Raw genomic sequence first — 11,006 nt, 5'->3', positions numbered from 1 at the left:
AATGCTGTTATGAACATGAGGGTTCTGTGTCTTTTTAAAAATGTTATTATTGAGGAAGACAAATACTTTATATTAATGCATATATGTAGAATCTAGAAAAATGGTCTGAATGATCCTATTTGCAAAGCAGAAATAGAGACACAGATGTAGAGAACAAATGTATGGACACCAAGGGGGGAAAGGGGGTGAATTGGGAGATTGGGATTGATGTATATACACTATTGATACTAGGTATAAAATAGATAACTAATGAGAACCTACTGTATAGCTCAGGGAACTCTACTCAATGCTCTGTGGTGACCTAAATGGGAAGGAAATTCAAAAAAAGAGGGGATATATGTATACGTATAGCTGATTCACTTTGCTGTACAGTAGAAACTAACACAACATTGTAAAGCAACTATAATCCAATAAAAAATAATTAAAATATAAATTAAAATGTTATTATTTTTAAGTAAAAATTGTTTATATTATGGTATACACCATGACGATTGGATATACATATACATAAAGGAATGATTACTACAGTCAAGCTAATTAACATATCATTTCCTCACATAATTACAATTTTTTTGTGTGTGTGGTGAGAGCATCTGAAAGCTACCCTTTTAACAAATTTCCACTATACAATATAATATGATTAACCATAGTCACCATGCTGTGCATTAGATCTCTAGACTTATTCATCCTATATAACTGCCACTTCTTTCCCTTTGACAAACATGTCCCCATTTCCCTCACCTCCCCACCCCTGGTAACCACTGTTCTCCTTTCTGCTTCTATATATTCGATGTTACTTAGATTTCACATATAAGTTGATCATGCAGTTTTTTTTTTCTTTCTGTGTCTGACTCATTTCACTGAGCATAACGTCCTCCGGGTTCATCAATGTTGTTGCAAATAGCAGGATCTGTAACATTTTTTTAAGGCTGAATATATATGTGTGTGTGTGTTTATGTGTGTGTGTGTTTGTATGTGTGTGTGTATAAACATGTCTTTCTTGCGTGGTGAAATCTGCTGCTTGGATTGCCTTATCCCCCCTTATCCAGCTGGTAGACTTCAGTCTATGCTGTAAGACTTAACTGAAACATTATCTCCTCTAGGAAAATTTCCCTGATCTTAAAGGTAAACCTTAACATCTCTTTTCTATCATATTTTATATGATAGAAATATTATATGCTATTAATATTTTATTGATATTATTTGTTTATATGCAAATGTTACCTTCAGTTACATCAGTAGTCAACTTTTATTTTTCTATAAAGGGCCAATATTTTAGACTTTGTGGGCCATAGTCTCTGTTACAACTACTCAACCCTGCCACTGTAGTGTGAAACAATATGCCATAAACAATAAACATAAACAATATGTAAATAAAAATTTAAAAAAGAAAAAAGAAAACAAGACCCAATTTAAAAATATGCAATGGACATAGAAGATAGTTGACAAGACAATGAAAACAAACAAATAAACAAAACAACAAAAAAATACATGACTGTTTTCAGGTAAAATTTTATTTACAAAAACAGGCAGTCAGCTGGATTTGGCCTATGGCCCACAGTTTGCCAACTTTTGAATTTGTTGACTAAGACTTACCCTTGATGCTTGCTATAAAATGTATATGATGAAGGGTTAGAATTTATTATACCATAATAAGTATAAAAATCCAGACTGCTAAATAGACCTTGAATTTCCAGTGGAAACAGCTTTTAAGTCTTAATTGGCTGTTTCTCATCACCAATAACAGATTCTTATACATAATAAAACAAAAACTTGATAAATTCTATGAATAAGTATGTAGACTGTCACAAAAACTAGACAGCACATTCTGTTATAGTATTATTTAGAAAATGGCTGTGAAAGGAATTGGTCAAGAACTGTACATCTCCTTTATATATGGTCCTTCTTGTATGAATATCATAAGGTACCATTTTGGTGTTGTATAATGCTTTATTCAGGATACTCCTTTATCTAATCCACCTCACAGACCCTTTCAGAGGTTCTTCACTCTTAAAAGTGTTATAATTTGTTAGAGAGCAATGTAAGGACCAAAATTCACACCCAAAATAATGGTATTAACTTTGTTTTGATGTAAATTATTTTAGTTTATAATGGAATAATTTTACCATAGACATAGTTTCTTTTTTCCTAATGATAGCTGCACAGGGTGATTTTATGATGACACTAAGTTATTCTTTGGTCTTGTGTCAACAATAATCTTTCTAGCCCTCAGGTAGTTATAATTCTCTGGCTTTGTCCTAAAAACTAGGGCAGGAGAGATACAGAGAACATTAAGCCTGCTATATAAAACCTACTATAACCTACCGTAACAGTTTGCTTTATTTTAGAGGATAAAAACCTTAAAACCTAGTGTTGGTTTTATATAAGTACAACAGAGCAGACACCTAGAGTTTGAATTCTACCTACACATACATTTCCCAAGCTCTTTGAAAATGATCTAATAATGGTTAAACTAATAAAGCATACACTTGAAGATCGCTATTAAATTGAAATGAGGGAATAGTGGTGTTTACTATATTTCCATAAATATAAAGCCCCAGTGGTATTTTCTATTCTAAATTTAAATTACTTTTACTCCTAAGATTTTCATGAGGGACCTTAAATTTAAGATGAAGTGGACTTAGTAATCATAAGTGTTTCAAGTGTGTGTGTGTGTGTTTGCACGTGTGTTTTTAGCACATTTGTAATAACTTATTTGAAATAGATATGTTTTACTGTTTCCTGAGATGTGGTCCATAAGCTTTGGTGTTGGTTCTCATTGCTACTGTAACAAATTACAACAGAATGAGCATTTTACACAATACAAATTTTCTATCTTCATTTCTGCTGGTCAGAAATTTGGTATGGGTCCCACAGGGCTAAAATGAAGTGTCAGTAGTATTCCTTTCTGGAGATTCTAAGGATGAATTAGTTTCTTTGCTCGTTTGTGTTGTTAGTAGAATTTAGATCCTTGTGGCTATAGAACAAAGCTCGCTGCTTTCTTACTATCAGCTGAAGACTGATAGCAAGCTATCAGTCTGGCTATCAGCTGAAGACTATTCTCAGCTTCCAGGAGCCACCACATTCCTTGGCTTATGACCCCCCTCACTCCATCTTCCAAGCCGGAAAAGGTGGAAGTGTTAGTGACCTGGGTTCTCAGCCTTCCTTAATCAATAGAAATTGATAAGAGGCCAGACAAGAAAATTCAGGCAAGGCTTTACTGGGGCCCCTGCTGTAGCAGGAGCGAGTGAAAACAAGCAACAGGTTCCCTTGCTTGCACCCCAAGGTGGGGCGAGCTGGTTCCTTATGTGGGGTGAGAGTAGGAGTGTATCCAGGGGTCAGGCAGGAGGATGGCTTAGGTGGTCTGCCCACCCCTTTGGTCGTGTTGAGTGCAGGGGGTGTGCTCAGTGCCCTGCTTTTGCTCCTGGCTCTTCAGAAGTGGCAGTTGGGCTTTTGGGCTTTTTGTATCTTGTTGTCCATAATTTGCCCCAACTATGCATGTACGCAGCTATTTTTAGTCCCATATATTTTCTTTGTATTTTGTTGCTGAGGAGACATTTGTCCAGGTGTAAGCACTGCAGCAAAGGGTCCCAGGTGCCAGCTTGTCTACTGTACTTCTTACTGAATGTTCGAAGATACAGATTTGGCTTCAATTTTATTTTGGATACCTCAGTTTTTCATCCCTATACATTTAATTTATAAACTTTTATTTGGTCATGTCCCTCTACCATCAATCTCAGGGATAGTTAATTATTCACAGTTTTGTTCACTTTGCTTCATATCCTCGGAAGAAATTTCTGCTACCTCAGTGGTTTAAGTTTTCTACAGCAACATGAATCAAGAATATGGTAAATAAATGAGCCAATGGGACTTTTTTTTCCTTCATTAAACTTAAACACTGATCAGATCTTTTTTTTTTTTTTGGTATAACTTTTATTTTGGAGTATTACATTTAAGAAGACTAACACTCTTGAGTATGTCTAAACGGTAATGAAAAATATAATTAGTAGTTCTGACAACTATATTTTAAAAAATGTTTGATGAAGTTAAAGTTGTTTTGTCAAAAAAAAAAATTAAGTGACACATATTTTCCTATATTCCACTGGCTTTGTTAGAGAATGTTGATACTTCTAGTATTAAAGTATTTTATTATATCTTGAATTTATGTTAATATTATAACATTATTAAAATTATGGAAGCTCATTCTCCAAAAAAAACAGAAGAATTTCAGTTTTGGCATTTAGCAATATGCTTGGAAAGTTCTTCCACACATCACTAATATTTATTGAGCATCTATGGTGTACCAGTATATTCTGGTTACATAGGATACAATGTTGTACTACAACCACAACACAAATGAAAACAAAATACATAAAAGGAAAAATACTACCTCCCAAATATTACATTCTAACAAAAGAAAATGGACAAAATGAGTAAGAAAATTGTATAATACATGTACCAGAGCCTTCTAATTGTCTCTCAATATTTACTCCATCCTTCAGATTTTGGCTGGGAATATATCTGTCAGTTCTGGTCATTATTTTCCAGCATTAATGGCAGCAATATGAGGCCATGTGCCCAAATTCTTGCCAATGAATTATAGGTGAAATATTGGTATAAATCTGCATCCAATCCCTAAAGGAAATCTCTTGAAGGGTTTCGTTTGTAACAATGTCAGACTAGTCAATTTAGGATAAACCTGTTCATTGTGAATAATTAGAATAGCTGGATAAAATATGAAATAAAGAGTATCTATTTGGGGGCGCTGGAGGAGTATCAAGGCCAAGAGTATAGGTAAAAGAGAATTCCAGAGAGGTGAACCTTACATTTGATGTCAATTTTCACCTCTAGGTATTTTGCTATTTAAAAACATCAGCTAAATGGCTAGCTGAAAGCAGTGGGGAGAATATGGGTCCTAAACAGAGCTCTTAGAAATTTTACAGGGAAAAGGTAACCACAATAGGATTTTATAGCCTGATAAGAAACCGAACAAGAAAAAACTTGTAGTCTGATAAGAAAAAAAAAAAATCCACACTTGGGATTGGAACCCAATGAGCTACCTCATAGGGAGTACTTGAAACAAACCCATACCCTAAAAATTTAAGTCCTGTTTCTTAACAGCTCATTTTCTGAATTAACTAAATTTATCTGTTCGTAGCAAGATCATCTATAAGAATTAAATTATATCCCCTGTGGAAGACAATAACATCATCCTGAGCCCCAAAAGAGCTCTATTTTTTTCCACAAATAATGGTATCTCTCAATTAAACATAATCAGGCATTAAAATATGTTGGAAATCCATCAGGAAAAAAATAGCTAATAAAAATAGAAATGTAGATGACCCATATATTGGATTTATCAGTAGTGGTTTAAAAATCACTGTAATAGATCCAAGGGATTAAATAGCACTATGGAGTCTTTCACCAGGGAAATGAAAAATACAAAATATCAGATATTATTTCTATAATGGAAAATGAAGTTAATAGTTCAATGATGGTTTTAATAGTAAATTAGGCACAGCTGAAGAAAGAATGAGTAAACTAGAAAAAAGATTAGAACAAAATACCTAGATTAGAGCATGGAAAGAAAAATCGATATTTTACAAAGAATAAGAGCTGTATGGGATATGGTTTAAAATCTAAATTGCAGTGCTCTCTTCAGCAGCACATATACGAAAATCTAAATTGCATGTTGCTAGAGTCCTGAAAGGAGTAGAGAGAGGTTGTGAAAGATGCAATATTTGAAGACATAAGGACCAACAATTTCCAAAATTAACAAAAAACAGTTTGCTGGTTCAGGAAACTTGACAAATCTTAGGTCAGAATAACTACAAGAGAATCTATACCTAGACAGACGCATCATAGTAAAACTACTGAAAATTTTTTAAAAGAGAAAAAAAAATCTTTCAGATGTAAAGAATGACTTCCTATGTGTTCTATTTGGTGCTTTTTTTTTTCAACCATTAAGTCACTTTTTCTATTTTTATGTTCCCTGAAGACATTTTCAAACTTGACTTTGATTTTTTTTAAGGTAAGCATTATTGACTTACAATCTTGATCAGAAATCTTTGTGGACTCTCTCTGTGGTGTGTTGTTTCAGCTGCTACCTATTCAGTGACCCTTCTGTGCTTGTAATTATATTGCTTTGGGCTGTGTATTGTCTTTGTTTTATATCCAATAAGCCTCTTTGAGACATAGATGAAGAAGCCATCCTCCTGAGAAGAAATTTAATTAATTAAGTTTGTTTTCCAAACCATCTAAATCTTTTTTTGACTTTTGTCTGTTTTTTCTAATTTTTGTGTGTTTATCTTAGATATATCAACCTATTTAACCATGATGTGGCTCTTAGCGTTTTGGTATGTATGGTGAGGTTCTTTCGACCATCCAGGTGTTGGGGATTTAGGCTTCAAATCAAGAAGCCAATTTGCAAAACCCGACTTATGAGTACAAGTCTCAGGGAAACTGGTTTTCTGGCTCAGGAACAACTCAGCTTTCTTTGTATTTGCCTGAGGAACGTTTACTTCTGATTCAGCCAAACAGTGAAGTACCCCTCTTAGAAGCCTCTATCTTCAGCAAAAGGTACTTTTAAAACTTTTCTGTCCTGTTTGCCTCACAAATCCATTAAAACTGAAGTTCAGCTGTGCCTGGTTCAAGGTAAAAGTGATTTCAATGTTCCTCTTATTTCTCTGGGTTTTGGCTTTCTCCCCATTTCTTCGAAAATGGCTGTACCCTTTGACATTCCAAACAGCAAAGTAGGAGAGTTTCCTGTTGCTCCAAGACTTCAGCAGTATGTGGTATTGTCAGTGTTCTGGATTTGGGCCATTCAAATGGGTGTTTCATGGTATCTCATTGTTTTAATTTGAATTTCCCTGATGACATGATTTGGAGTATATTTTCATATGCTTATTTGTCATGTGTATATTTTCTTTGGTGAAGTGTCTGTTAAGTGGCCCATTTTTAAATTGGGCTGTTTGTTTTCATATTGTTGAGTTTTAGGAATATTTTGAATAACAGTCCTTTCTCAGATGTGTCTTTTGCAAATATTTTATCCCTGCCTGTGGCTTCTCTTCTTATTCTGTTGATATTGTATTTCACAGAGTAGCAGTTTTCAATTTTAATGAAGTCCCACTTAGCAATTATTTATTTCAAGTACCATACCTTTGGTGTTGTATCTAAATAGGTAGTGATATACCAACGGTCATCTAGGTTTTCTCCTGTGTTATCTTCCAAGAATTTTATAGTTTTGTGTTTTCCATGTAGATCTGTGCTCTGTTTTGAATTAGTTTTTGTGAGGGGTATAAAATCTGTGTCCAGATTTTCTTTCTTTTGTTTTTTTTTTTTTGCATGCGGATGTCCAGTTGTTCAAGTCATTTTGTTCAAAATATTGTCTTTCCCATTTTATTGCCTTTACTCCTTTGAAAAAGATCAGTTGGCTATATTCATGTGGGTCCTTTATGATTTTTTAGTACATTTTTCTTCATGTTTTTGTCAATTTTTCCTTAATGTTAGAAGACTACATTTTTGGGCACATAAGCATTCATGATGGTGGTACTTCTAGTGGATTATATATATTTTTAACATCTTTATTGGAGTATAATTGCTTTACAATGGTGTGTTAGTTTCTGCTTTATAAAAAAGTGAATCAGCTATACGTATACATATATCCCCATATCTCCTCCCTCTTGCGTCTCGCTCCCACCCTCCCTATCCCACCCTTCTATGTGGTCACAAAGCACCGAGCTGATCTCCCTGTGCTATGCAGCTGCTTCCCACTAGCTATCTATTTTACATTTGGTAGTGCATATATGTCAATATCACTCTCTCACTTTGTCCCAACTTACCCTTCCCCCTCCCTGTGTCCTCAAGTCCATTCTCTATGTCTGCATCTTTATTCCTGTCCTGCCCCTAGGTTCTTCAGAACCTTTTTTTTTTTTTAGATTCCATATATATGTGTTAGCATATGGTATTTGTTTTTCTCTTTCTGACTTACTTAACTCTGTATGACAGACTCTAGGTCCATCCACTTCACTACAAATAACTCAACTTCATTCCTTTTATGGCTCAGTAATATTCCATTGTATATATGTGCCACATCTTCTTTATCCATTCATCTGTCGATGGACACTTAGGTTGCTTCCATGTCCTGGCTATTGTAAATAGTGCTGCAATGTGGTACATGTCTCTTTTTGAATTATGCTTTTCTCAGGGTATATGCCCAGTAGTGGAATTGCTGGATCATATGGTAGTTCTATTTTTAATTTTTTAAGGAACCTCCCTACTGTTCTCAATAGTGGCTGTATCAATTTACATTCCCACCAACAGTGCAAGAGGGTTCCCTTTTCTCCATACCCTCTCCAGCATTTATTGTTTGTAGATTTTGTGATGATGGACATTCTGACTGGTGTGCGGTGATACGTCATTATACTTTTGATTTGCATTTCTCTAATGATTAGTGCTGTTGAGCATCCTTTCATGTGTTTGTTGTCAATCTGTATATCTTCTTTGGAGAAATGTCTGTTTAGGTCTTCTGCCCATTTTTGGATCGGGTTGTTTGATTTTTTGATATTGAGCTGCATGAGCTGTTTGTATATTTTGGAGATTAATCCTTTGTCATTGCTTCATTTGCAAGTATTTTCTCCCATTCTGAGGGTTGTCTTTTCGTCTTGTTTATGGTTTCCTTTACTGTGCAAAAGCTTTTAAGTTTCATTAGGTCCCATTTGTTTATTTTTGTTTTTATTTCCATTTCCCTAGGAGGTGGGTCGAAAAGGATCTTGCTGTGATTTATGTCGTAGAGTGTCCTGCCTATGTTTTCCTCTCAGAGTTTGATAGTGTCGGCCTAACATTTAGGTCTTTAATCCATTTTGAGTTTATTTTGTGTATGGTGTTAGGCAGTGTTCCAATTTCATGCTTTTACATGTACCTGTCCATTTTTCCCAGCACCACTTATTGAAGAGGCAGTCTTTTCTCCATTGTATATTCTTGCCTCCTTTATCAAAGATAAGGTGACCATAGGTGTGTGGGTTTATCTCTGGGCTTTCTCTCCGGTTCCATTGATCTATATTTCTATTTTTGTGCCAGTACCATACTGTCTTGATTATTATAGCTTTGTAGTATAGTCTGAAGTCAGGGAGCCTGATTCCTCCAGCTCCATTTTTCTTTCTCAAGATTGCTTTGGTTATTCAGGGTCTTTTGTGTTTCCATACAAATTGTGAAATTTTTTATTCTAGTTCTGTGAAAAATGCCTTGGTAGTTTGATAGGGATTGCATTGGATCCGTAGGTTGCTTTGGGTAGTATAGTCATTTTCACAATATGGATTCTTCCAATCCAAGAACATGGTGTATCTCTCCATCTGTTTGTATCATCTTTAATTTCTTTCATCAGTGTCTTATTGTTTTCTGCATACAGGTCTTTTGTCTCCTTAGGTAGGATTATTCCTAGGTATTTTATTCTTTTTGTTGCAGTGGTAAATGGGAGTGTTTCCTTAATTTCTCTTTCAGATTTTTCATCATTAGTGTATAGGAATGCAAGAGGTTTCTGTGCATTAATTTTGTATCCTGAAACTTTACCAGATTTGTTGATTAGCTCTACTAGTTTTCTGATAACATCGATAGGCTTCTCCATGTATAGTATCATGTCATCTGCAAACAGTGACAGCTTTACTTCTTCTTTTACAATTTTTATTCCTTTTATTTCTTTTTCGTCTCTGATTGCTGTGGCTAAAACTTCCAAAACAATGTTGAATAATAGTGGTGAGAGTGGGCAACCTTGTCTTGTTCCTGATCTTAGTGGAAATGGTTTCAGTTTTTCACCATTGAGTATGATGTTGGCTGTGGGTTTGTCATATATGGCCTTTATTATGTTGAGGTAAATTCCCTCTATGCCTACTTTCTGGAGGGTTTTTTCATAAATGGGTGTTGAATTTTGTCAAAAGCTTCTTCTGCATCTATTGAGATGATCATGTGGTTTTTCTCCTTCAGTTTGTTAATATGGTGCATCACATTGATTGATTTGCGTATATTGAAGAATCCTTGCATTCCTGGGATAAATCACCCTTGATCATGGTGTATGATCCTTTTAATATGCTGCTGAATTCTGTTTGCTAGTATTTTGTTGAGGATTTTTGCATCTGTGTTCATCAATGATATTGGTCTGTAGTTTTTTTGTGACATCTTTGTCTTATTTTGGTATCATGGTGATGGTGGCCTTGTAGAATGAGTGCGTGTGTTCTTCCCTCTGCTATATTTTGGAATAGTTTAGGAAGGGTAAGTGTTAGGTTGTTAGGTCTTCTCTCAATCTTTGATAGAATTCGCCTGTGAAGCTATCTGGTCCTGGGCTTTTGTTTGCTGGAAGATTTTAATCACAGTGTCAATTTCAGTGCTTGTGATTGGCCTGTTTATATTTTCTAATTCTTCCTGGTTCAGTCTCAGAAGGTTGTGCTTTTCTAAGAATTTGTCCATTTCTTCCAGGTTGTCCATTTTATTGGCATATATTTGCTTGTAGTAATCTCTCATGATCCTTTTTATTTCTGCCGTGTCAGTTGTTACTTCTCCTTTTTCATTTTTAATTCTATTGATTTGAGTATTTTCCCTTTTTTTCTTGATGAGTCTGGCTAATGGTTTATTAATTGTGTTTATCTTCTCAAAGAAGCAGCTTTTAGTTTTATTGATCTTTGCTATTGTTTCCTTTATTTCTTTTTCATTTATTTCTGATTTGATTTTTATGATTTCTTTCCTTCTGCTAAGTTTGGGGTTTTTTTTTTGTTGTTGTTGTTCTTCTTTCTCTAATTACTTTAGGTGTATGGTTAGGTTATTTATTTGAGATTTTTCTTGTTTCTTGAGTTAGGGTTTTATTGCTATAAAATTCCCTCTTAGAACTGCTTTTGCTACATGTCATAGGTTTGGGTCATTGTGTTTTCATTGTCATCAGTTTCTAGGTATTTTTTGATTTCCTCTTTGATTTCTTCAGTGATCTCTTGGTTATTTAGTAGTGTATTGTTTAACCTCCA

At 34.7% G+C, this 11,006-nt stretch overlaps 1 protein-coding gene across 13 annotated transcripts in view; it reads left to right on the top strand.

Annotated features, from left to right (window-relative positions):
* Positions 1-4,494: 4,494 nt before the first annotated feature.
* LOC309666438 (uncharacterized protein) overlaps positions 4,495-11,006 on the top strand; it is a 312,121-nt gene continuing 305,609 nt past the window's right edge. For all 13 annotated transcript variants that reach the window (XR_014267102.1, XR_014267103.1, XR_014267104.1 and 10 more), the window contains exon 1: positions 4,495-6,579. The gene's annotated coding sequence lies outside the window, so the exon portion shown is untranslated. The remainder of the gene's footprint in view (positions 6,580-11,006) is intronic.

This window comes from Balaenoptera physalus (genome assembly GCF_965194825.1).
Source record: "Balaenoptera physalus genome assembly, chromosome: 8".
Lineage (NCBI taxonomy): Eukaryota > Metazoa > Chordata > Mammalia > Artiodactyla > Balaenopteridae > Balaenoptera > Balaenoptera physalus.
This window is presented reverse-complemented; position numbering and strand designations above follow the sequence as displayed.